The sequence below is a fragment of the Stenella coeruleoalba genome, assembly GCF_951394435.1.
Source record: "Stenella coeruleoalba genome assembly, chromosome: 18".
Lineage (NCBI taxonomy): Eukaryota > Metazoa > Chordata > Mammalia > Artiodactyla > Delphinidae > Stenella > Stenella coeruleoalba.
Window position 1 is genome coordinate 52,137,267 of NC_137164.1, and position 27,426 is coordinate 52,164,692.

Here is a 27,426-nt window from a genome sequence, read left to right on the forward strand (position 1 = left end):
TTGACATATATACACCAATACGTATGAAATAGATAACTAATAAGAACGTGCTGTATAAAAAAAATGAAATAAAATTTAAAAAATAAATAAAGTACCCCCTTTAATTAGCTTACTTTTTTGTAATCAGTGAACACTTACCTGGTATTTAGTAGTTCTGTGTAAAATATTTGTTCTCCAGCAATTATTCTAGTGGCAGCAGTAGGTGGGTAAAATCTTCTAAAATTTTCTTTCAAGGAGTCCAATTCAGAGTGTTAAAACAGTCTCTTGTTTTTACTTGTGGATTCAAATTTTTATTAACTTATTGAACGTATTTATTGTTCTGGTATGTTACTTCTCTATAACTATTTCTGATAGCAAGATGTGTAGTGAGAATTGTCTACCTTACTTAAGAAAAATTATCCGAATTCTTAAACTTTAGTGTGAATATATGGCACCTGGGTAGCTTTTTACAAATGCAGATTCCTGGGTTCTGTCTTGAGAAATGATGATTTAGTAGATCTGGGGGTAAGGACCCAAGTCTGTGTTTTAAGAAATCAGCCCTGTTGATTCCAGTGTGCTGAGCTATAGATCATATTTTGAGAAACATTGTTTTAAAATATTATGGAGCAAGGAGCTTGGTTCTATTGCTGGGGAACTTAGAGTCCGCAGGTTTGAAGGATGCAATGGAAATGTATTCTGGAATGCTAATGTTGCACCTGGAGATGAAACAAAGATACATAAAATATATAAACCAGGTAGAAGAAATATTTCACAGGTCTGGGTTTTAATACTTTGTCAAAAGCAGGAAGGGAGAACCCTTGCAGGGACTGGTGTTGACGGTGGTATGGAATGCAGAATGTTGGCTGAGCTGAAGGTGGTAGGGCATTTTCCTCTTTACCTCTGTTGGACTTATTTAAAATGAGCTGGGCCCCACGATTACTCATGCAAAAGACTGGGACAGGCTAAAATGTCTCCATGGGAATAAAATTATTCGCCAACCCATCTACGCTTGTTTTTGTTTTTTAAGTCTTCCCATAATTGTGCCATAGGGATACTTTGGAAATGAAGTGATTGAAATCAATAGTTTAAAACTCCTCCAGGGATAAATTTCTCATTTCCCCAGATGAATAGATGTGGGCTACTCATAGTCTGGATTAACATAATTAGTGCAGCGCCTGTTTTAAAATTAGATCATATAGTTAATTGTTTTTTACCTACATTTGGCTTTAGTTAATTACAGGAGATAATAGGTGTGAAAGTGCCTGGCACAGAATCAGGTGTATGTTAAGTACTGAGGTCCAATAGCCTGTTTAGGATCGCCTCTTGGATAACTTGCAGCCATCTCAAGCTCAATATAAGCCAAACTGAACGATCTTCTCTGCCTCTTCTTCAGAGGTTCCCTAAACCAACCAGTTGCTCAAGCCAGAAACATCTGTTTCATCCTTGATGTCCTTCTCCCCTCCGAGTTTTATCAATTACAAGCCTAACTGATACACATCTCTTCAGTCATTCACTTCATTCATATATTCCTCAGTAAACCAAACAGTTTATGAAGTTTCTAGGCGGCTTATGTGTAATAGACCTCAAGGTCCAAAGAGCTTAGTACATACAAGGAGCAGAGAGGGTCGGTGTGTAAGCGGGGAGGAAGGGGGTTCCAGAACGTGAAGGGCCCTTTAAGCTGTCTTAAGAGTTTTTGAAATTTTATCCTAAGGACAATGGGAAAAGTTTGAAGAGTTTCAAGTGTGGGAGTGACATCATCAGATTTGAGTTTTAGGAAGAATGCTCCCTTCCTTTCTCTGATTCCATTTGTCACAAGACTAGATCACAAGCATTTTCCCCCTGGAGTATTACAACCAGTTTCCTCGCCTCGTTCCTTCTCTCAAAAGCATGCTCCAAACTGCAACCAAACAGAGCAAAACCCACAAAAAAACCCCCTAGAAATCTGAGGTTCCCACTCTTGTTTCAAATCTTCTAATGATTTCCCAATGCCCCTAGGATACCATCCAAATCCCTTGACAGGGGTTCCAAGGTTTAGGGTTCCTGTTTACCCTTCCAGCCTCTTCTCTCACCACTTTCCCTCTCACACACTCCAGGTATGCTCAGTTTCTTTCAGCTATTCTAACGAACCGTACTCTCTCTCACCCAGACCTTCCTGTTCTCCATGCCTGGGCACCAATCCTGCCCAGCCCCATTTGGACGGTGAATTCAAGCTTCACTTCTATAGTTTTTTTTTTTTTTTTTTTTTTTTTTTTTTTTTTTTTGCGGTGCGCGGGCTTCTCACTGTTGTGGCCTCTCCCGTTGCGGAGCACAGGCACCGGACGCGCAGGCTCAGCGCACGGGCCCAGCTGCTCCGCGGCCTGTGGGATCTTCCCGGACCGGGGCACGAACCTGTGTCCCCTGCATCGGCCCTGCGCCACCAGGGAAGCCCACTTCTATAGTTTTTGACTCCGTGAGGTTTCCTGCTCATGATCGCCATCTTTCCTAGTTGTAACATTTATCACTTTTCCCCCGCTCGTCCTGGTTGGTACTTCACCACAGTTCCTCAGATAGCCCTGTCCACCCGGCAGGCTCTCAAGACACATGGCAGGTTCTCAGTACACACCTGCGGAATGAATAAATGAGCGAATGCCTACTAGCTGCCTTCCCTTTGCTTTTTACATCATATCTTCCTTCTAAGAGTTCACTGGGAAAAGGAATATCTCAACAATGACATACTTGCTTTGTGTTTAGATGACAAATTTTACAGGGTTGGGAATAAGGGTAACCATGTTAAATTTTAGACAGGGATGTAGGATCTGATAGATTTCGCAAACAAGGAAAGACTTAAGGGAAATTATTTCTCTTCTAAATGAGGGATGCTAAATGATTGTTATATGGAACCGATTTAATCCTTTGCCTAAGGTTTTCACTTATTCCTTTCACAATCATAATAATTATTATTTGAAACATGCTTTATATTTTATAAAGTGCTTTCCAGACACCTAATCTCATTATCCTAACAACCCTATATTATTATTACCCATCTCATGCATTAGGAATTTGAGACCTAGCAATGATGCAAAGTGATTGTTCAGCGTAAGTGGTAGACCAGGACTTGAACCCACACCCTGACTTCAAATCCAGTGCTCTTCTGCTGTATCACACTCCTTCCCTAAACGCCTGAAGGCAAGAACCAAGATAGTTACTTCCGGGCACGGTTTCATGTGCATCATTATTTAATTCAGTAAAAGTTGAAAACAAATGGGAGGAAAGGAAAAACAACAGGGAACTTGACTGCTTTGGCTGAGAACCAGATGCATCTCTGAAATATTTGCCTGTAGAAGGAGCCCTAGCAGTGTGGCAGATGTACCCCACCTGATGTGGTTCTCACTAAGCAGGTAACCACCTGAGGAGGAAAACTCTTTTTTTTTTTAATTAAAAAATTTTTCTTTTTACATCTTTATTGGAGTATAATTGCTTTACAATGGTGTGTTAGTTTCTGCTTTATAACAAAGTGAATCAGTTATACATATACATATATCCCCATATCCCTTCCCTCTTGCGTCTCCCTCCCACCCTCCCTATCCCACCCCTCTAGGTGGTCACAAAGCACCAAGCTGATCTCCCTGTGCTATGCGGCTGCTTCCCACTAGCTATCTATTTTACGTTTGGTAGTGTATATATGTCCATGCCACTCTCTTTGTCACAGCTTACCCTTCCCCCTCCCCGTATCCTCAAGTCCATTCTCTAGTAGGTCTGTGTCTTTATTCATGTCTTACCCCTAGGTTCTTCATGACATTGTTTTTTCCTTATATTCCATATATGTGTTAGCATACGGTATTTGTCTTTCTCTTTCTGACTTACTTCACTCTGTATGACAGACTCTAGGTCCATCCACCTCACTACAAATAACGCAATTTCGTTTATTTTTATGGCTGAGTAATATTCCATTGTATATATGTGCCACATCTTCCTTTTTCTTTTTTCTTTTTTCTTTTTTTTTTTTTGCAGTATGCGGGCCCCTCACTGCTGTGGCCTCTCCCGTTGCGGAGCACAGGCTCTGGACGCGCAGGCTCAGCGGCCATGGCTCCCGGGCCCAGTAGCTCCGCGGCACATGGGATCCTCCCGGACCGGGGCACGAACCCGCATCCCCTGTATCGGCAGGCGGACTCCCAACAACTGCGCCACCAGGGAAGCCCACCACATCTTTATCCATTCATCCGATGATGGACACTTAGGTTGTTTCCATCTCCTGGCTATTGTAAATAGAGCTGCAATGAACATTTTGGTACATGACACTTTTTGAATTATGGTTTTCTCAGGGTATATGCCCAGGAGTGGGATTGCTGGGTCGTATGGTAGTTCTATTTGTAGTTTTTTAAGGAACCTCCATACTGTTCTCCATAGTGGCTGTACCAATTCACATTCCCACCAGCATTGCAAGAGTGTTCCCTTTTCTCCACACCCTCTCCAGCATTTATTGTTCCTAGATTTTTTGATGATGGCCATTCTGATTGGTGTGAGATGATATCTCATTGTAGTTTTGATTTGCATTTCTCTAATGATTAATGATGTTGAGCATTCTTTCATGTGTTTGTTGGCAGTCTGTATATCTTCTTTGGAGAAATGTTTATTTAGGTCTTCTGCCCATTTTTGGATTGGGTTGTTTGTTTTTTTGTTATTGACCTACATGAGCTGCTTGTAAATTTTGGAGATTAATCCTTTGTCAGTTGCCTCATTTGCAAATATTTTCTCCCGTTCTGAGGGTTGTCCTTTTGTCTTGTTTATGGTTTCCTTTGCTGTGCAAAAGCTTTGAAATTTCATTAGGTCCCATTTGTTTATTTTTGTTTTTATTTCCATTTCTCTAGGACGTGGGTCAAAAAGGATCTTGCTGTGATTTATGTCATAGAGTGTTCTGCCTATGTTTTCCTCTAAGAGTTTGATAGTTTCTGGCCTTACATTTAGGTCTTTAATCCATTTTGAGCTTATTTCTGTGTATGGTGTTAAGGAGTGATCTAATCTCATACTTTTACATGTACCTGTCCAGTTTTCTTCCAGCACCACTTATTGAAGAGGCTGTCCTTTCTCCACTGTACATTCCTGCCTCCTTTATCAAAGATAAGGTGACCATATGTGCGTGGGTTTATCTCTGGGCTTTCTATCCTGTTCCATTGATCTATCTTTCTGTTTTTGTGCCAGTACCACACTGTCTTGATTACTGTAGCTTTGTAGTATAGTCTGAAGTCAGGGAGCCTGATTCCTCCAGCTCCATTCTTCGTTCTCAAGATTGCTTTGGCTATTCGGGGTCTTTTGTGTTTAATACAAATTGTGAAAGTTTTTGTTCTAGTTCTGTGAAAAATACCAGTGGTAGTTTGATAGGGATTGCATTGAATCTGTAGATTGCTTTGGGTAGTAGAGTCATTTTCACAATGTTGATTCTTCCAATCCAAGAACATGGTATATCTCTCCATCTGTTGGTATCATCTTTTAATTTCTTTCATCAGTGTCTTATAGTTTTCTGCATACAGGTCTTTTGTCTCACTAGGTAGGTTTATGCCTAGGTATTTTATTCTTTTTGTTGCAGTGGTAAATGGGAGTGTTTTCTTGATTTCACTTTCAGATTTTTCATCATTAGTGTATGGGAATGACAGAGATTTCTGTGTATTAATTTTGTATCCTGCTACTTTACCAAATTCATTGATTAACTCTAGTAGTTTTCTGGTAGCATCTTTAGGATTCTCTATGTATAGTATCATGCCATCTGCAAACAGTAACAGCTTTACTTCTTTTCTGATTTGGATTCCTTTTATTTCCTTTTATTCTCTGATTGCTGTGGCTAAAACTTCCAAAATTATGTTGAATAAGAGTGGTGAAAGTGGGCAACCTTGTCTTGTTCCTGATCTTAGTGGAAATGCTTTCAGTTTTTCACCATTGAGGATGATGTTGGATGTGGGTTTGTCATATATGGCCTTTATTATGTTGAGGAAAGTTCCCTCTATGCCTACTTTCTGGAGGGTTTTTATCATAAATGGGTGTTGAATTTTGTTGAAAGATTTCTCTGCATCTATTGAGATGACCATATGGTTTTTCTCCTTCAATTTGTTAATATGGTGTATCACATTGATTGATTTGCGTATATTGAAGAATCCTTGTATTCCTGGAATAAACCCCACTTGATCATGGTGTATGATCCTTTTAATGTGCTGTTGGATTCTGTTTGCTAGTATTTTGTTGAGGATTTTTGCATCTATGTTCATCAGTGATATTGGCCTGTAGTTTTCTTTCTTTGTGCCATCCTTGTCTCGTTTTGGTATCAGGGCGATGGTGGCCTCATAGAATGAGTTCGGGAGTGTTCCTCCCTCTGCTATATTTTGGAAGAGTTTGAGAAGGATAGGTGTGAGCTCTTCTCTAAATGTTTGATAGAATTTGCCTGTGAAGCCATCTGGTCCTGGGCTTTTGTTTGTTGGAAGATTTTTAATCACAGTTTCAATTTCAGTGCTTGTGATTGGGCTGTTTATATTTTCTATTTCTTCCTGATTCAGTCTCGGCTGGTTGTGCATTTCTAAGAATTTGTCCATTTCTTCCAGGTTGTCCATTTTATTGGCATAGAGTTGCTTGTAATAATCTCTCATGATCTTTTGTATTTCTGCAGTGTCAGTTGTTAGTTCTCCGTTTTCATTTCTAATTCTATTGATTTGAGTCTTCTCTCTTTTTTTCTTGATGAGTCTGGCTAATGGTTTATCAATTTTGTTTATCTTCTCAAAGAACCAGCTTTTAGTTTTATTGACCTTTGCTATTGTTTCCTTCATTTCTTTTTCATTTATTTCTGATCTGATCTTTATGATTTCTTTCCTTCTGCTAACTTTGGGGTTTTTTTGTTCTTCTTTCTCTAATTGCTTTAGGTGCAAGGTTAGGTTGTTTATTCGAATGTTTCCTGTTTCGTAAGGTAGGACTGTATTGCTAGAAACTTCCGTCTTAGAACTGCTTTTGCTGCATCCCATAGGTCTTGGGTTGTCGTGTCTCCATTGTCATTTGTTTCTAGGTATTTTTTTATTTCCTCTTTGATTTCTTCAGTGATCACTTCGTTATTAAGTAGTGTATTGTTTAGCCTCCATGTGTTTCTATTTTTTACAGATCTTTTCCTGTAATTGATATCTAGTCTCATAATGTTGTGGTCGGAAAAGATACTTGATACAATTTCAATTTTCTTAAATTTACCAAGACTTGATTTGTGACCAAGATATGATCTATCTGGAGAATGTTCCATGAGCACTTGAGAAAAATGTGTATTCTGTTGTTTGGGATGGAATGTCCTATAAATATCAATTAAGTCCATCTTGTTTAATGTATCATTTAAAGCTTGTGTTTCCTTATTTATTTTCATTTTGGATGATCTGTCCATTGGTGAAAGTGGGGTGTTAAAGTCCCCTACTATGAATATGTTACTGCGGATTTCCCCTTTTATGGCTGTTAGTATTTGCCTTATGTATTGAGGTGCTCCTATGTTGGGTGCATAAATATTTACAATTGTTATGTCTTCTTGTTGGATCGATCTCTTGATCATTATGTAGTGTCCTTCTTTGTCCCTTCTAATAGTCTTTATTTTAAAGTCTATTTTGTCTGATATGAGAATTGCTGCTCCAGCTTTCTTTTGGTTTCCATTTGCATGGAATATTTTTTTCCATCCCCTCACTTTCAGTCTGTATGTGTCTCTAGGTCTGAAGTGGGTCTCTTGTAGACAGCATATATATGGGTCTTGTTTTTCTATCCATTCAGCCAGTCTGTGTCTTTTGGTGGGAGCATTTAATCCATTTACATTTAAGGTAATTATCGATATGTATGTTCCTATTCCCATTTTCTTAATTGTTTTGGGTTTATTATTATAGGTCTTTTCCTTCTCTTGTGTTTCTTGCCTAGAGAAGATCCTTTAGCATTTGTTGTAAAGCTGGTTTGGTGGTGCTGAACTCTGTCAGCTTTTGCTTGTCTGTAAAGGTTTTAATTTCTCCATCAAATCTGAATGAGATCCTTGCTGGGTAGAGTAATCTTGGTTGTAGGTTTTTCTCCTTCATCACTTTAAATATGTCCTGCCAGTCCCTTCTGGCTTGCAGAGTTTCTGTTGAAAGATCAGCTGTTAACCTCATGAGGATTCCCTTGTGTGTTATTTGTTGTTTTTCCCTTGCTGCTTTTAATATGTTTTCTTTGTATTTAATTTTTGACAGTTTGATTAATATGTGTCTTGGCGTGTTTCTCCTTGCATTTATCCTGTATGGGACTCTCTGTGCTTCCTGGACTTGATTAACTATTTTCTTTCCCATATTAGGGAAGTTTTCAACTATAATCTCTTCAAATATTTTCTCAGTCCCTTTTTTTTTCTCTTCTTCTTCTGGAACCCCTATAATTCGAATGTTGGTGCGTTTAATGTTGTCCCAAAGGTCTCTGAGACTGTCCTCAGTTCTTTTCATTCTTTTTTCTTTATTCTGCTCTGCAGTAGTTATTTCCACTATTTTATCTTCCAGGTCACTTATCCGTTCTTCTGCCTCAGTTATTCTGTTATTGATCCCGTCTAGAGTATTTTGCATTTCACTTATTGTGTTGTTCATCATTGTTTGTTTCATCTTTAGTTCTTCTAGGTCCTTGTTAAATGTTTCTTGCATTTTGTCTATTGTATTTCCAAGATTTTGGATCTTTACTATCATTATTCTGAATTCTTTTTCAGGTAGACTGCCTATTTTCTGTTCATTTGTTAGGTCTGGTGGGTTTTTATCTTGTTCCTTCATCTGCTGTGTGTTTTTCTGTCTTCTCATTTTGCTTATCTTACTGTGTTTGGGGTCTCCTTTTTGCAGGCTGCAGGTTCGTAGTTCCCGTTGTTTTTGGTGTCTGATGCCAGTGGCTAAGGTTGGTTCAGTGGGTTTTGTAGGCTTCCTGGTGGAGGGGACTAGTGCCTGTGTTCTGGTGGATGAGGCTGGATCTTGTCTTTCTGGTGGGCAGGTCCACGTCTGGTGGTGTGTTTTGGGGTGTCTGTGGACTTATTATGATTTTAGGCAGCCTCTCTGCTAATGGGTGGGGTTGTGTTCTTGTCTTGCTAGTTGTTTGGCATAGGGTGTTCAGCACTGTAGCTTGCTGGTCATTGAGCGAAGCTGGGTGTTGGTGTTGAGATGGAGATCTCTGGGAGATTTTCGCCATTTGATATTACGTGGAGCTGGGAGGTCTCTTGTGGACCAGTGTCCTGAAGTTGGCTCTCCCACCTCAGAGGCACAGCACTGACTCCTGGCTGCAGCACCAAGAGCCTTTCATCCACACGGCTCAGCCTCCTCAATTTGGGATGATTCGTTGTCTATTCAGGTGTTCCACAGATGCAGGGTACATCAAGTTGATTGTGGAGATTTAATCCGCTGCTCCTGAGGCTGCTGGGAGAGGTTTCCCTTTCTCTTCTTTGTTCGTACAGCTCCCGGTGCTCAGCTTTGGATTTGGCCCCGCCTCTGCGTGTAGGTCGCCGGAGGGCGTCTGTTCTTCAGTCAGACAGGACGGGGTTAAAGGAGCCGCTGATTTGGTGGCTCTGGCTCACTCTAGGCCGCGGGGAGGGATGGGTATGCAGTGGGGCGGGCCTACGGCGGCAGAGGCCGGCGTGACGTATCACCAGCCTGAGGCGCGCCGTGCGTTCTTCCGGGGAAGTTGTTCCTGGATCCCGGGACCCTGGCAGTGGCGGGCTGCAGAGGCACCCCGGAAGGAGGGTGTGGATAGTGACCTGTGCTCGCACACAGGCTTCTTGGCGGTGGCAGCAGCAGGCTCAGTGTCACCTGCCCGTCTCTGGGGTCCGCGCTTTTAGCCGCGGCTCGTGCCCGTCTCTGGAGCTCCTTTAAGCAGCGCTCTTAATCCCCTCTTCTCGCGCACCAGGAAACAAAGAGGGAAGAAAAAGTCTCTTGCCTCTTCGGCAGCTCCAGACTTTTCCCGGACTCCCTCCCGGCTAGCTGTGGCGCACTAGCCCCCTTCAGGCTGTGTTCACGCCGCCAACCCCAGTCCTCTCCCTGCGCTCCGACCGAAGCCCGAGCCTCAGCTCCCAGCCCCGCCCGCCCCGGCGGGTGAGCAGACAAGCCTCTCGGGCAGGTGAGTGCTGGTGGCACAGATCCTCTGTGTGGGATTCTCCCCGCTTTGCTCTCTGCACCCCTGTTGCTGTGCTCTCCTCAGTGGCTCCGAAGCTTTCCCCCTCCGCCACCCGCAGTCTCCGCCCGCGAAGGGGCTTCCTAGTGTGTGGAAAGCTTTCCTCTTTCACAGCTCCCTCCCACTGGTGCGGGTCCCGTTCCTATCCTTTTGTCTCTGTTTATTCTTTTTTCTTTTGCCCTACCCAGGTGTGTGGGGAGTTTCTTGCCTTTTGGGAGGTCTGAGGTCTTCTGCCAGCGTTCAGTAGGTGTTCTGTAGGAATTGTTCCACGTGTAGATTGATTTCTAACGTATCTGTGGGGAGGAAGGTGATCTCCGGGTCTTACTCCTCCACCATCTTCCCCCTCTCCTGGAATCTCTCTTGAAACACTTTTTTGTCTAAACGATTTCTGCATGTGCCATACATTGTGCTGATGATTAAAGGGCCTCTCCTACTAGTGTTGGAGGGTCTGCTGCAGAGGCGGAGGGTGGTGGTGGCTCACCGCAGGGACAAGGACACTGGCAGTGGAAGTTCTGGGAAGTACTCCTTGGCATAAGTCCTCCCGGAGTCCGCCATTAGCCCCAGAAAAGAGCCTGAGGAAAACTCTTAAGGAGGGAGGCTTCCAGCTGCTGTCAGAGTTTGCAATCTTTAATAGCCAATCAATCAACAGAAGAAGATAAAGGTTCACCTGGGCAGTTAATGAGATGAAAGGAAAAATAGAAAGCAGAGGTTGAAAAGAAAAAGAAAGAGATAATTCTTGTCCTGATGAAACTTGTAATCTTTGAGGGAAATATATAAGCCCTCAGACCTCTACCAACACCATGAGAATAGCTATAACTTAAGAACAGATGATTTATGAAGAGTCTGTGCCAGTGGTTCTCAACCTTGGCTGCACATTAGACCTTTAAAAATTCTTTAAAAATTCTGCTGCCCAGACTGCAGCCCAAACCAATTAAATCAGAGTCGCTGAAGGTGGGACTCACGCATCAGTAGTTTAAAAAACTCTTCAGGTGATTCCAATGTTCAGGCAAAGCTTAAGTGTGAGAAATACTGCTCAGAATACTCTTTTAGCTGATTTAAAAGGAGTTATTCCAATCTTAGTTTTACGATCCCTGATGCGGTATTTCAGATTATTTTAATGAGTGCTGAGAAATTCCCAAAATATTGTACCAAAACTTCATTTGAATCTACTTTCACTAAGTGAGCACATTACAACAACCAATGTCCACTAGAGCACTCATTAAAGCCCAGCACAAGGCTAACAGCTTTTTCTAATTTATCTCATTTAAACCACAGTCCTTCCTTGGTATCTTGGGGGATTGGTTCCAGGACCCGCGATGGATATCAAAAGCCACTGCTACTTAAGTCCCAAGGTGGGCGCATCCACGATTCTGCGTGCGCAGACTCAGCCAAGGAGGGGTAAGTAGTACTGTCGTGTTCATTGAAAAAAATCCGCGTACAAATGGACCCCTGCAGTTCAAACCTGTGTTGCTCAAGGGTCAACTGTAACTGAATACTCACAGCCCTGAGGTTTCATTGTTATCTTGTTTGATGATGAATAAGCTGAGGTGCAAATAAGTACATTACCTGTTTAAACTCATATAGCTCTCAAGGAGTGGCAGAGATAGAATTTGAACTCTTTTGCCTGAATTTACGGTTATCAGTTTTTAAACCATTCTGCATATTCACCAGGGAAAAGAGATGATATTAAAGCAAATAACAACAGACCTTATATCCAGATAGGCTGGGCCTTGCTGGGACTCACTTTACAGCTAGAGTACATAGACTTAGGTTTCATTTCTGCTGCTACTTTCAAAACCTTCAAAAATATAATTTTTAGGCCTCAGTTTTCTTAATTAGAAATGGAAGATGACGTTATTTACAAATTTTATGTATTTTTTTCATACATACTTGTCCTTGTTGAAAAATTCAGAAAGTTCAAAGAGGCATTTAGAGAAAAGTAAATCTCCTTTCAGTTCCTATCCCCCAGCCACTGGTTTCCTCCAGAGACAGTGGTCTGGAGGTTTTATTGTATTCCAACAGGGAGAATGGAATGACCATGATCGATTTGCACACTTCAAGACTAATCTCCTAGGGCTGGGGAGAGGATTAGCAAAGTACGGCCTGTTAGCAAAACAGATGTTGGAGAATGATCATCATGTAGAAAAGCAAGAGTGCTGCCATGGTTTAGATGACTTGTCACTTATTTAAGCAATGCCCTACTGATGGCAATTTCCAAACTTTTGCTAATACAAACTATGTTACAGTGAAGATCTTTATGTAAATATTGTTTTGCACATATGCAAGTATTTCCACTGGATGAATTCCTAGAGGCGGAATTTCCATAAGTATGTGCATGTAAATTTTGATAGATATTGCCAATTGCTTTCCATGAAGTTTGGACTCATTTACACACCAGCAGCAATTTAATTCCTGGTTCACTATATACTTGCCATCACTGTACCTCATCAAACTTTTTGAACTTTGCTAATCTGGTGGGTGAAAAATGGAATTTCAGTAGAGTTCAGCATTTTAAAATTACTCTTTATTGAAGATCTTTTCATATTTTTAGGAGACATTTGTATTTATTCTTCAGTGACTAATCTGCTTCTAAACTTTGATTGCTTTTTGTTGGTCTTTTCTTATTGATAGTTAGAAGCTCCTGGTATTAGAGAAATTAGACTTTTTTTTGACATGAATTGCAAATATTATTCTCAGTTTGTTTTGGGCATTTTCTTTCTTTCTTTTTTTTCCTTAACTATTACCTCTCTGATCACTAGACAGACTGCAGATTAAAAGCTTTAACACTACTATGGACAAATACATATAAGGAAATATATTCTGAAAGTTTTCAGATTAACTAAATTTTCAGTGGCCCACATGTTTAACCACCCACATCCATAAAATCTCAGTTGTGTTGTGTTATAACGTAAGTTTCCGTACTGAGTTTTAAAAAGTTTTGTTTTAAGGTTACTTATTTATTTAATTCTAACTTGGATTACAGTCTTTTCTAAAGAATGATGATTAGATCCAAAATTAGTTCCTTACCACCATAGATATGGTGTCTTAAAAGCATTTTCCACAAACCATTTTGTATCACATCACATAATAAATAAGTATATCTAGTGTTTTTATCTCTCTGCTTCTTGTGAGTATGCAGCCTATTCCAAGAATGCCACTTTTCTTTTTATAAAAAAATTACTTAATGACCCCTTCACTCATTTCACCCATTCCCCATCCCCTGTTCCTGCTCTTGCAGCCACCAATCTGTTCTTTGCATTTATGAGTTTGTTTTTTGTGGGGTTTTTTTGTTTGTTTGTTTTGTTTTTGGATTACACATATACAAGAAATCATATGGTATTTCTATTTTCTGAATGACTTCTTTCACTTAGTATAATGCCTTCAAGGTTCATACATGTTGTTGCAAATGGCAAGATTTCCTTCTTTTTTATGGCTGAGTAATATTCCATTGTGTGCACCTGTGTGTGTGTGCATGCGCACGCATGTGTGATGTGTGTGTGTGTATATATATATTTTATGTATCACATTTTATTTATCCAGTTATCCATTTGATGGACACTTAGGTTATCTTGGCTATTGTAAGTAATGCTGCAATAAACACAAGGGTACATATATCTTTTTGAGTTAGTCTTTTCATTTTCTTCAGATAAATACCCAGAAGTGGAATTGCTGGATCATACAGTAGATCTATTTTTAATTTTTTAAGGAAACTTCATACAGTTTTCCACTGCAGCTGCACCAATTTACTTTCCCATCAGTAGTGCACAAGAGTCCCTTTTTCTCCACATTCTCACCAACATGTTATTTATTGTCTCTTTGATATAATATCCATTCTAACAGGTGTGAGGTGATATCGCATTGTGGTTTTGATTTGCATCTCCCTGATGATTAATGATGAACATGTTTTCATGTGCCTTTTGGCCATCTGTATGTCTTCTTTGGAAAAATGTCTTTTCACATCTTCTGCTCTTTAAAAAATTGTTTTTCCTATAAAGTTGTATGAGTTCTTTATATATTTTGGATATTAACCCCTTATCGGATATATGAATTGCAAATACATTCATTTGTTCAGTAGGTTGCCTTTTCATTTTGTTGGTGGTTTCCTTTGCCGTGCCAAAGCTCTTTAGCTTGATGTAGTCCCCCTTGTTTGTTTCTGCTTTGGTTGCTTTAGCTTTTGGTGTCAGATTCAGAAAATCATCATCCAAAACTGTGTCAAGGAGCTTACTGACTATGTTTTCTTTTACAAGTTTTATGGATACAGGTCTTAGGTTCAAGTTTTTAATCCATTTCCAGTTAATTTTTGTGTATAATGTAAGATAGTGGTCCAGTTACATTCCTTTGCATGTGGCTGTCCAGTTTCCCCAACACAGTTTGTTAAAGAGACTGTCCTTTCCCCATTGTGTACATGAATTGCAAATAATATTTCCAGTTTGTTTTTAGCATTTTGACTTGATTTAATATATATATATATATATATACACATATTTTTTTTTACCATATAGAAATATTCTATTGCTATTTCATCAAATTTTGTGGTTATTTTTGTTGTTTTATTTCTAATTTTTTATTTTCTTTTTCATTTAGTATATCTAGTTTAAAAAATCCATGTGCATGATTATTAGAATTAAGCTAAATTTACATACTAATTTAGGAAAAATCCAAGTTGATACTTTTGCCTTTCTATCAAAGAGCATGGTATATCTTTCTTTTTTTTTTTTTTAAACCTAGTTTTTATTTTTAAACTAAAGATGTTTGATTCTACTTCTCAGGACAAATTTGTATTTAGGAAATAGGAAAAAGTGTAATTTGAATCCCCCCCCACCAACTCTTTTTTGTTTATGATCTTTAGATTTGGTCAAAATATTTTCCTCAAGTCACTCACCAATTTTGTAACAGACATTAATGGAAAAAAATTAAGTTTACTGTCATGAAGTCTCATGAATACTTGGTGTTGGAAGTCTGAGAGGGTAGATGAGTCCTTGCAATGCCAAATTTACTTTTTTGTACTGAGAGACTTGGCTGGGAAACATCAACTATAAATACTAATTAAACAGTCCTTGCGATATCACAGCAGAGTTTTGCAAGTTCTGCTGGTGTGTCCTGTGGCTGTATTTCCCAAAGTTTAATATACCTTGTTGTGGCCTTGAGACTTCAACAGCAATGCCAGGTCATCCAGTTCAGGTAACACCATGGCGGTCAGCATATTAACATTTCATAATCAGCCTCAATTTCATGCCAACATTCAAAAAGGACAACCTAAACAAATACTATGTACTCTAGCTGTTTAAATCTTGTCTTAAATTCTGCAAACGAATCCTGAACCTTTTTGAAGTCAGCTTGGTGAGTAATAAAAATATTCTTATCGGTGTTGGGCATGCGCTGTAATCACAGTGTCATTGTTTTGGGAAGTACGGAGATTATGGCTAAATAATCCTTTCAGTTTGTAAGGAGCCACTGTGTAATCTTATGAAATAGTTCTGCCATCTTCACATGCTCTGGCTTGCCATTAAGTAAAGAACTTCCTCTCACACCTAACCAAACTTTCTGGATTCCTCACTGCTCTAAGTTTTAGAGTGCCTGTTTCTCAGAGATGTACTTGTTTCAGTCGAAATTCTTCCTATTTGTACCACATGTGCCGACACCTCTGTTCTAGAGATCAGCACTTTTTCTTTTAACAAAGTATGTTTAATTGATCATACTTTGGGGACAAATGGAAAATTTGAGGTTAGTAGTACATTAACCTTATTAATTTGTGCAGATATTTTGGGTAAGATTTATTATTTATTTGTTTTAATTATTTATTTATTTTTGGCTGCATTGGCTCTTAGTTGCGGCACGTGGGATCTTCACTGAGGCCTGTGGGATCTTTCGTTGGGACGCGTGGGCTCTTCGTTGTGGTGTGCGGGCTTCTCTCTAGTTGTGGTGCACGGGTTCCAGAGCGTGTGGGCTCTGTAGTTTGTGGCACGTGGGCTCTCTAGTTGAGGTGTGTGAGCTCAGTAGTTGAGGCACTGCAGGCTTAGTTACCCTGTGATGTGTGGGGTCTTAGTTCCCTGACCAGGGATCGAACCTGCATCCCTTGCATTGCAAGGCAGATTCTTTACCACTGGACCACCAGGGAAGCCCCTTGTGCAGATATTTAATTTGGGAAAAACCTCCTGAAATATATTTGCTACCTTTTAACATTTTGCTATATTGCTGCACGAGGTCCAATCAGGACCCATTGGAAGTAAACCTGAATTTCAAAACCAGATAGAAGGAGGGCACTGACTGCTTTTTATTTATTTGATGCTGCACAACTTTGAGGAACTCATCCCACTATCTGCCCATTAACTTGGCCAACTTTAAGTGTTTTTCTTGTTGTTTGTTTGTTTTGATTTGATTGGTTTTTGTTTTTTGGTCCTCTAGGAAGAATCAGAAAGAAGGAGTGATTGATTGTTTTGGTGACTAGGTCCAAGTCCAAAATAAAACAGGGTTATGGGATAGAGAGGGACTAGGGGATAATGATAACTTTAGGTAGCATGTTCAGGGAAACATAGGCTATCTGAGCAGAGACACGGGCTCCTGAGGGAGTTAGCCACATGAAGACATGAGGAAAAAGCTTCCCAGGCAGAGGAATAGCTAGGGCAAGCCCCAAAGGTAAAGTCAAGCTTAGTGTATTCAAATGGAAGGTGGCAGTCTCAGGACAGACATCAACTCTTAGCAACAACGTTAATGTCCTTGCTAACCATTGGTGATGGCCACTTCTGTGAGCTACAGTGATGTAGCCACCATTTTTGGCCTCAGCAGTGACAGAGCTGTCACTATAGAACAGGAGAGAAAGAAAATTGTGGATGGCAAATTGTAGCCAAGAAGGCCCTTCTTGGGGACTTTTCATTTGTTGAGGAATTTACCATGGGTTGCACTTTCTCAATTGGCATAGAATTGGAGAATACTCTTCTCATGACCCTATTTTTATCTCCAGGATGTGTTCTCTGGAAAGCTGGGGGTTATATAAGAAAGAGTCATTTAAAGAGGACTTCTGTATTTGTTGGAAAACCATTGTCAAGAACATTAGCTATTGAGCCACACAGTATAAAATCCTAGATGATATTAATAATACTATTTTAGTCAAGAAATTGATGTGCTTCCACTTCTACATTCAAAGGGTCAACATAGGTGATTGTGTTTCTTATTTTATCCCTACCTCTCAGGATGATCACAGATAAATTTCACTCTCAATTATGTTTTTAGAATATTTGCTTTCTCCTCAATACTTAAGTTTTTATTTTATAATTTCATTTCTTAATCAGTGTTAAGATGTTAAGATGTCTTTTTCTGTTGGGTTCTTCCAAGCTTTTTTATTTTTGAGAAAGATGAGGGACTTAAATAAAACATTTTATGGTAACACAATATTGTATTATAAGTGTCCTAAGTATTTTCTATACTGTGCATTATGGCACAAGGATTTTTCTACATGTCACTAACCTTTTACTTTGAAATACTTCTCATTCTTGAATAGGAAAAAAGAGAAATTCAGATGATTAGATTGAGTTCTTCTTTGTCTTTTGCCCTTTTTTTTCAAATAGAAAGGTTTGGGACACTGGCCATTTTGAGAACTGAGTGCTTTTAGAAAAATTATACAGCCTAGGTGAGGTTAGACGTGTTTTTGGAATGAGAAACTTGTTGACTGAGTAGAAAGAGTTGAAAGGAAGTTCTGAACTAGAAATATGAGCCTATGCCCTCCAAATACTTCCTCTAATATATTTAGAATAAAAATTTCTTTAATGTGATGTTGAGTTCTATTTTTTCCAAACCATTCTTTTCTTTTAAAAACTTCCTGGTATAGCATGTGACATTGTTTTTCCTAAATGTAGCATCTGTTACCTCTGATATTATTCATGGATGAATAACCAGTAAACTTGATGGCATAGAAAAAAATTACTATTTCTTAAAATTTCAGATGTGCTAAGATGAAATTACTAAATAAGTAATAGGAGGGATCCACCTTGTATTATGTCACTATTTAAAGAAATCTTCACAGATGGGATGACCTTACTTGTTGACTTTGTACTTGAACTTATTGGTTTTGATTTGAGACTCAGGGGAGAATTTATTTTCCTTATTGGGAAAATCTTAGAGCACAGTCTTGTGATAGTTCCTAAATAACAGTTTCAATAATTTCTACAGTATGAATAACTCGTTGAGAATATGTATTTTTCTTTCTCTAAGTCAATTTTTACACTGAAATAATAAATTTTCTTTTTCCAGTTCAGTAAATCTCAAACAGACAAGGTTATACTATATAACCTGTTAACTTATCAATGGAAAGCTCCAGATCTAAGTTGCTAGTTTGTATTTGTAATGAATGTGCTTAATATGGGATTATTGCATAAACAAATTAATGAACAAAAGAAATAATCCCCCTTCAAGCTCTGACCCTTTTGGGCCTGGTTCTATGTCTCTGTTTGTTACAAATTAGAAAATCACCGGCATCTCAGGAATATTTCCCCCACGGTCTGAAGCACAGTTGACCAATGACATATGCTACAGATGGTAGATGCTGTAGATCTGGTGTGGGCATTCTGTCTCTGGCCAGCTTCGTATGTATGCTAAAAATGTCTGAAGTGATCTGAGATAGGTTTCACACTGAGTCTTGCCTTGTACAAACTTAGTCTAAACTTGACAGATTTCTTTGGAGTGTTGCTATATAAAATGGTGACATACTATAAGTCACCTAGAGCCACAAGCCTCCTCAATTATACAGGTATTAAACATCTGAAGATAACTTTTGAGAACTTTGTAGTGTATTTATTCTCAATGTTATAAAAGCTGGCACTGTATACAAATGAACCAATTTGTGCATGTCTACAAGAAATGTTGTATCAGTTTCACTTGAGGTAGAATTCTCTTGAAAACCAATAAGTAGTATTCTTTTTGAACATTATGTTTGTTATGATTAGAAAGTTACATGTTCTGCTCAGATTCACTAATCAAACTTCAGAAGCCTTGAGTGTTTCCTGGAGGTAACCCTGAGCCACAAACCTATGTTATGATCCACCCCATTTTAGAATATGCTCCATCTTAGAACACAGTACTCTGTCAACATTTTTTTCAACTTGATTTATAGAAATTTCCTTGTTTTTCAGATTAGAGCCTTTCTAAATGATCAGTTGATCTAAATGATCAACTGACCATTTTAATAGGTGGAAGGTAGTCATGGTTGCCAACTGAGAGGCTTTTACAGATGTAATCAGCTCCCAATTTATTTACTGACCCAATGGCACAGTGGACTCCACAGATCAGTTTCAGTATTTTGGAAGGCTTTTGTGATTTAGGACATTGCTGTGTTCACCAAAGCAGAATTTGAAAAATTTACACTAAAATATACATTTCAGAGTTCATCTGCCATCCGAATGAAATCCATTAATGATATTAATACATTAACATCAATAGCTCTGATTTCTCTTCTGTAAAATGAGGAAGTTAGACTGAATGAGTTCCCAAGTCTATGTGAGTTCTAAAATTCAAGATTTTTAAATATAATATAGCTGCCATTGCAATCTTAAAATTTATAAGATATAGTAGACTCTTGATGTTCAGGAGGGTTGTGTTCTAAGATCTTCATGAATTCCCCAATTCTTGGATATGGAAAAACATCACATTTCCTAAGTATAGCTTCATGACGCAAGTTAACCATCTCTCCAATATTAGCTGAAATTTTATATCTCACTTAATGGACATCAAAAAAAGTTGAGTGTGCATGATGACTGGTAGAGAAAAAGAAAGATTTATTCAGATAGGAGTGCTGGACTGTTTCCTAGATCTCAAATCTGGCTTTACATCGCTTTGATCTTGGGAACTGAAAAAAAAATACTGGTGCTCAGGCTTTATCTTAGATCCATTGATTCAGAATCTGACTGGTAGGTAAGTACCCAGATAGCTTTAGTTTTAAAAAGCTGTGATTCTGAGACATAGCCAGATTTGGGAAACACACATAGGTCTAGCTAAGAGATTTGCTTGAAATTACCAGCCTTGTTATTTGGTGCCTTGGGAAAAATACATGTCACTGATTTGAGTTATTCTCTAGGAGTTTATACCTCATGTATTTAATCCTTGAATGCCAAAATTCTACAGTCAGGATTCACAGTACCAGGTGGTAGGAGTCCTGTATTCTGTTTGGGGTAGATCACATCTTTAGGGATGTTAAGTTTCAGGCTGCATGCTTTCCAAGAGAACACTGACCTCTTGAGTGTGCCATCTGGTACCTCCACTCCATGCTACTCTATTTCAGGGGAAATGTGTCAGCGCCTTTAGGTGGCAAGTTAGTTAGATCATTAACAAGTAATACGATTCTTACATTATCATTCTTGCCTTATTGAGAATCAAATCCATCTTAATTCTTGTGGGTAAATATATACAATTGTGGGTAAAATATACATTTTTATTCCTGACCTCATTTGATATATTATGTTTACTGTTTAGCTGACTTTTGCATGACTGATCCAATATCTATACCATTTTGGAGGGCTATTATCTGCTTTCACATTAGAACATAAATTATCCCAATAACCAAGAATAGATACAATAAAAAAGACTGGGCTTATCACTCTAAAATACAAATATTTAATAAAATTCTAAGGGCTTGTTTCCTTTTTTGGAGGTAAGTGCTAATTTCGAATTAGCATTATATTATGAAAAGAGTAAGTGGCTTGTGCCAGCCTAACATCTAAAAGAAGGCCCAGCCCACAGTAGAGGCTCGATAATAATTTATCGAATAATTTAATATGTTTGATTTGAGTTTTGACAATGAACACTGTTTTGAAAGTATATTTAAAATTTTCATTTGTGTTCATTCAACAATTTTTTGGGATGATTTACCTGAATGACTCGGGGTGCATCCGGCCTCAGGGACTTCAGAGACTAAAACAATGTTAGGTCTGCTATCCCCGCTCTACTTCTCTCTGCTTGTTGGCCACATTCTCCCTATTTCAGATGCGCTTCCTTCATGTGGTTGAGAGCAGGAGGTCATGGCCACAGGCTGCTTTAAGTTAGTGACCCCCCCACCCCTTGGGAAGAGGGAGCTCCTTCCTGTGCAGGGACCACACAGGTCCCTGCTTGGGTCACGTGCCCACCTCTGTGACTAAGGGCATGTGTGATACCCATGACTGATGAACTGGGATTAGAAGTTGGAGCCACACAGAGTGGGGAGCAGGGGGAGAGTGCAGTAGTTCCTCAAAGAAGCAGGAGTGTTGCTACAAGAACGTTGAAAATGAGACCAGGCAGATGAAAGAAATAGGTATCCGCAACACATCTTCCTGTTCACTGGGGTCTGAGCTAGAGGGTGGTCTTCCTGCTTTGAGTGCACTCAGTGAAGTGGAGAGAAAGACATGTAAACTGACAAATAGCAGTTCAAAGGGGAGGTGTCTAGAGGGGAAGGTTCAAGGTGCCATGGCCCAGAGAAGCCCGCTTATCTTGGGGAAGACAGGAATCCCTTCTCAGAGAGGATGTCATAAAGAGTGAATTGGAATTGGCAGAGAGGGTGTGTGTAGCACTCAGTAAACATTTGTTGGGTGAATGGATGAAAGAAGGTTGAGATAGCATTTGAGGCAGAGTGATCAGCTTATATAGAGGCCCAGGCTGTGAATGGTTGTCGTATTTGGGGAGTGGTGAGAAAGACATCGTGTCTGTCCTTTCAAATGAGAGGTATTTAGAAGAGAAGGTAGCGGGAGGAACTGAGTCTTGAGAGCTCAGCAGGTCCTTTCATTTATTCAACAAATATTTTTTGATATGGCAAATACATGCCAGGCACAGATAATAAAAATAAAAAATCTAAAACAATTAAATTTTGTTTGGTATGTGCGAATGAAGAGTCATGTGATAAGATTTGAGTTTTAGAAAGAAAATTCTGGCAGCAGTGTATAAATGTGTCTTTCCAAGGTAAGGGAAGATATTTATTCATTTATGCATTCATTTTTACCATTTATATTCCACTCTAGCATGCCCACGTCTCTGAGTTTTTTGACCCCTTCTTTACTATTAACCGTGATAGTTGTGGCATTTCTACTCATTTAGTGAGTGCTATCACTTTCTCCAAGCTTCCCAGAGCCGTCCTAGCAATGTAGGAGTATTATCTCCCGGGATCCTTGCCGGTATGTGAAGTTGTGTATCCCAGAAGAGTGCTGCCATCCTAGAAACTCTTTCTAGTCCAGTTGTATGTTCTGCTCCTATTGATGTGGTACTTGGAATTCCATCTTGTACTCCTCCAGTTTCTGCTCGTACATCTTTGGGCCCTGAGGCAATATTAAGCTATAATCTCTTTGCTTTGTTAGCAGATCCAATACTTCTTCAGCAGGATTTTATTTTGACTTAGTCCTAGTTATTGTCTGGTGGCCAGGAAGTCGGAGTAGATCAAGAATGCTGTGTGTGTGTGTGTGTGTGTGTGTGTGTGTGTGTGTGTGTGTGTGTGTGAGAGATCTTGTGAGGCAGAAGTTCCTTCATAATTTTTAAGAAAGGGAGGTCTGTCACTAGTGATGACATATTTAAAATCGTTTACAAACCAAATGGAGTAACTGTGGCTCAGGCATCCAAAATGGAGCCGAGTGGCCATTATGGGTGTGGTTTCAGACATGTTTCTGCATCACTGAGAACTTGAATTTTCTGAACTGTATCAGATTCAAGGATACCACCAGCTGTACTCAAAACAGTTATCTGCTACCAGCTCCTAGCTGCAACCTTAAGGTCTTGAGGTCTCCCCTTGTCACTATGTGACCAATCCTTGTTTAACAAGCACCCTTACTTCTTGCCAGCTCCAATCCTAATTCTTGACAAACAATTTGTGCAATTTTGCAGTTTTTGCCTAGATAAGCCTCCTCTGCTTTGTAGTCCAGTGGAACACAATTCGAATGCTTCTCGAATCTCTGGCTCCCTGGCTAGAGTCCTCAACTTGGCTCGAACAAAACTCTCTTCTATTCCTCATCATAGATTGTTTAGTGACTAGTTGCATTGACACTAGCCTTTAACAGGGAGGAGTGGACCACTTCTGCAGGCCCAGAAGGCTCAGGAAAATCTTAGGATTTAATATTTTTTTTAATGTATCCACTCAGGTATCTTCACCCCGTATCTTACGTTCCCACTACTTCAGAATCAGAGCCCTGACCTTGGAGTCATGAATGGGTCAAGATTGAGAATACAACCTCTCCTGGAGCTCTGCTGCTCTTAAAGTAATTCTGGGGTTGGATCCTAAATTTTTCTTGCCTTCTGGTTGTAAAAGATGAGAGTCTCTTTGTGTAAAGCTTAAGGAGTTCCCTGGCGTGAACAGTTATGCTTTAATTGGTGACAGTCACTCTCAGGAGTTTATGGTCTTTCCCCAAAGCATCTATTGATCCCAGCAACATGCATCCAAATGTCTGATATGTGGCATCAGCGCATGCATTCCCGGGCACGGAGGCCCAGATCTCCACTTGGGAAAGTTTTAACAATTGAACTGCTACCTGTGGGAGGGGCTTTCTGTGCTCTCCCTTCTCCCAGTGAGGCAGTCCTTATGTCCAGCAGGCCAACTGTTCATCCTTATACAAAATCCCTTCCCGGATAGGACTATATTTATAGTCCTTAAATATACAGGACAATATTTAAGCAACAGACCTTTCATGATTTTGAAGACTTTTGAGAGAGGAAGCATAAAGTCTGGATTACTGGTAGCATTTCTTCCACATGCAGTATTTACTTTTGCTAAGTCATTTTGTGACCTTGTTATTTCTAACAAAGCCTGAATTATTATAAAAAAGAACAAAACGCTTACTTTATAGAATTCCTTCCCTGTTACAAATAATTTTGTATATTCTTTCATATTTTTACAAACATTTTCTTATTTTTGTCATTGCCCACTTTTACAGACAGGACACCGAGGCTTTTAGAAATGACTTATCAGAGTCCACACTTCCTAGAGCGTTTGACCTTTCCAAATACTACAAGACTTTGGATTTGTTGATGGTCTTTTGCAGCCAGATAATTTAGCAGTGTATCTATAATTCAGGAACAGAAGGAGGAGTGGGGAGAGTGGAGGAGAGAATGTGAAACTTTCTGAAATAAATCCAATTACATGGCATAAAAGAAGAGAAGCCTCATTTTGCCTTGGGCAGCAAAATACCGTGGACCCATGCTGGATATAGGAAGGGGGAAAAAGACCAAAGGGATGTGAAGAATTCAAGAGATTTACCCCGGGGTAGGGAAGTGATCCTGATGAAATGGCACCTGAAAACCACATTTGTTCTGGGAGGCCGAGACCAGGAAAGATGTAGACGTTTTCTTGGAAAACATTCCGACAAGGAGTCAGGGAGATGATTGAGGGGGCTGGAGGGACTGACTTAAGAGGACACGTAAGGGAATTAAATAGGTTCATCTGGGCTTAGCGACAGCAAAGATAGGCTTTGATAACCATCTGCAATTATTGGGATGTATAAATACCAAGGAAGGTAACGTGCTGCTTGGGGTGGAACAAAAGAGTATAATTACCTGAAAATTAAGGCAACGAAAAGAAACCTGAATATGAAAAAATTCATGTTTACAAGAGTGTTCATGGCAGATCTGTTATAAACTTTGCGGCTTTAAAGGACCAATTTACCAGAGAGAGAAACTGTAGAACCTAGTTTATTACCTCAAAAAAGAATCTGGTTTTAATGCTATAAATTGTATTGAACCTGAATTTAACTATTATCTAAAAGAAAAAAAGAAAACACTACAGGAGTGCACTAAGCAGATGACGTGGTTATTTAGCTGGGTGCCAAAGATGCCCCTTTTGCCATTTATTCCTGACCTGTAGAGTGACCCTAGGTGACGAGAAGACACTGGATGTTCTCTCCAGCAGGGAGGTTCAGTGACCTAAGGAATGGTTGACAACCAGAGACCCCTGGAATGGTCAGCAACGGGGCAGTGGTTGTGCAGGGCTGTGGTTTCTTCTATGTGCCATGAAGAAGGAACTATGCCTTGTCAAACCATCTTTTGTCCTTGATGGTAACGTTTAACCTTCACTTTCAGATTCTGTCCTTGACATCTGGTATTTTGAAGTGCAGTGTTTACCTCTTTGTGCATTGTATGCTGTTTTTGATAAGCTGGTTAGAAAATTCTCATATTTTGTGAATATTTGCATTTCTTAACTATTACTTATAAAGTATTTTGAGATGGTGTATAGAATTCCTGATACATGCTTATTTTCACCTACACCCATTAGGGGTTGATTTGCTTTTGAGAGGAATTTGAGTCCAACCGTGGTGAAGGATTAGTTTCTTTAACCCTCAAATTTTTGTGGGCTGATATACTTTTTAGAATACAGTGAAATTAATTATGAGAAATGAAATGAAAACTCCCAGGACAGAGATCAGCTCTGTGCTCTGTGACCACCTGGAGGGGTGGGATAGGGAGGGTGGGAGGGAGGGAGACGCAAGCGGGAAGAGATATGGGAACATATGTATATATATAACTGATTCATTTTGTTGTGAAGCAGAAACTAACACACCATTGTAAAGCAATTATACTCCAATAAAGATGTTAAAAAAAAAAAAAAGAAAACTCCCAGGACATAAAGTACAAACCCTAATTTATTTTTTAGATTCAACAGACAGAATGTGCTTTGTAAATTGCTATAAAGGTTTCTAAACGCTCTCAGTTCTGTGTTCCACAGAAGAGTCTAGGGTCCTACATTTGATTTTTGCCATTTGCTGATCATGGTGCCTATGGCAGCTCATTTACCCACCCAGCGCATGAGTTTTCTTACCCCTGAAACGGATCTAACAGCTCCTGCTCTTTCTCTTGGGCCTGGTGAAGGTCATGTGGCAGGAAGGGAGGAACTTGACTTGTAACTAGTGAGGTGCTGATTTCACGTTACAGACCATTGGTTCCTGTGGGATGTGCTTGAGATAGTTTTTATTTGTTCTAGCAAAGAAGTGAATTTTTCATTGAGTTAAATCTTTTACAGTTAAGGAATTTCCTTAAATTCCAAACTACTTAATTTTGAATGTTTTTCTTTAAGGAATATTTTTTTTACATTTAACTGGGCAGTCAAATCTTAAAGCCAGGGAGCCATTGGTGTAGGTCTCAAGACGTTATGTGTGTCAGGATAAAGTACAGGATTTTTAAAGTCATACACATTAACCCCTTGCCCCAGATTCTGACACACCTCCTTCTCCCCAGGTGGGATATAATTTTTCAAAGTTCGTATGTTATGCCTCTTCCTTAAGGTTTTTGTAAATGTCTTATAGGTACACATTAAAACAACAGAAGGGAGGAGGGATGGGGCAGGGTTCTTTAATAGAATTCAGTATCTTAGTAGGAGACGCATCACATTTTTGTGGTCAGTCTTCCCATTCAGCAGGAATGTGAAGGACCTGATATGGCAGTTTTTCATGATTGCAGGTCTGAGGCACAAACATAGGATTAAAGTGGAAAGACTAGTTTGTAGCAGCGTTGTTCACAACAGCCAAACGGTGGAAGCAGCCCAAGTGTCCAGCGATAGATGAATGGATAAATGTGATACATGCTACAACTGAATATTATTCAGCCTTAAAAAGGAAGGCAGTTCTGACACATATGCAACATGGATGAACACTGAGGACGTAATGCTAAGTGAAATAAGCCCGACACAAAAAGACAAACACTGTATGATTCTACTTATATGAAATACCTAGAGAAGTCAAATTAATGGATATAGAGAGTAGAATGGTGTTTGTCAGGGGTTGGGGGGAGGGAGTTGTTGTTTAGTGGGTATAGAAATAGAGTTTCAGTTTTCTGCAAGATTAAACGAGTTCTGGAGATTGGTTGTCAGTGTGACTATACTTAATACTACTGAACTGCACATTTAAAAATGTACAGTTTATATTATGCATATTTTACCACAATTAAAACAAGAATATAATAAAAAATTCTAGGAAATTAAAAATTCCTGTGGTTTCCAAATCTTTTTTCTTTAATTTATGACCTTGCATAATCCACTGAATGATTTTTGAACTGTAATAACCTTGGTATTAGGACATCAGGAATATAATTTATACAATTAGAAATATTATCTCTCCAAATGACCCTCTGCCCATCATCAAGACTGTGTAAAGAGGGTTGTGGAAAGGCTAAAAAAGGCTGCCGGAACTTATCCGTTTGCTGGAACACATAATGCGTATATCACTTTTCTCTGATCTTGGCCATGGTAGGGTACAGATCTCATTAAGTTTTTCACTATCCATTCCTCAGTGTGTTTTCTTCACGGGTTTTCATTTCTGTCAGTCAGTGTCACCTGGCACTTCCGGTCTCATCCCTGCTTGACAAGGTTAAGCCAGGTGATGATCT

General features: G+C 39.4%; 1 long non-coding RNA gene across 1 annotated transcript in view; it reads left to right on the forward strand.

The window, feature by feature from the left end:
* The first annotated feature begins 9,597 nt into the window (after window positions 1–9,597).
* Window positions 9,598–27,426, forward strand: part of LOC307176548 — a 427,685-nt gene continuing 409,856 nt past the window's right edge. The window contains exons 1-2 of the long non-coding RNA XR_013824819.1: window positions 9,598–10,062; window positions 11,392–11,514. This is a non-coding gene — a long non-coding RNA (uncharacterized lncRNA). The remainder of the gene's footprint in view (window positions 10,063–11,391; window positions 11,515–27,426) is intronic.